Here is a 389-nt window from a genome sequence, read left to right as displayed (position 1 = left end):
CTATGAGCATACCTTCCTGAACTATTTACGATATCGGTCGTTCACCCGCTTTTTTAACATACATAAGGACGGGCAAGCCGTATATTTAATTCACTCGGTTGATTGCCAATTAAACCAACATTGAAAAAATAAAAGAGAAAGTGAATAAGGACGATTTTAGTTAGGTTTTCTTCCATGCTCCAGTTGCTTTCAAAATGATACAATGCTATTGGACGAAACAATTATGATATCCAACATAATCAATAACCAAACGAAAGCAAAGCCGTGTATAAAACGTCATCTTGCATACCCCAGCATCCATGCAGAAGCTTTGGCAACACATAAATGACATCAATTGGTGTTGCTGGAATCCAAGGGGATGAAAGTGTAAAGCTGCTAGAGTGTTAAAA

The sequence above is a fragment of the Anopheles aquasalis genome, chromosome Y (genome assembly GCF_943734665.1).
Source record: "Anopheles aquasalis chromosome Y, idAnoAquaMG_Q_19, whole genome shotgun sequence".
NCBI lineage: Eukaryota > Metazoa > Arthropoda > Insecta > Diptera > Culicidae > Anopheles > Anopheles aquasalis.
Note: the sequence above shows the minus strand (reverse complement) of the source record.